Below are 211 nucleotides of genomic sequence, written 5' to 3'. Positions count from 1 at the left end.
AAAAATTATTGGAAACCAATATTCAGCCATTTTCACTATTCACCAATATTCGTATTTTTTAAATAAATGAAATACAATAAATTAAAAAATTTAAGTATATATATATAATATATAAAGTAATTAAAGTAAATGAAATTGTTGTCTATAGATATTATAATATAGAACAGTGCTTGTTACAGTACAATAAGTAAGGTAAACGTCCCAGTGTCCG

The sequence above is a fragment of the Mycetomoellerius zeteki genome, unplaced genomic scaffold (genome assembly GCF_001594055.1).
Source record: "Mycetomoellerius zeteki isolate Tzet28-1 unplaced genomic scaffold, Tzet1.0 scaffold55, whole genome shotgun sequence".
Taxonomy (NCBI): domain Eukaryota; kingdom Metazoa; phylum Arthropoda; class Insecta; order Hymenoptera; family Formicidae; genus Mycetomoellerius; species Mycetomoellerius zeteki.
Note: the sequence above shows the minus strand (reverse complement) of the source record.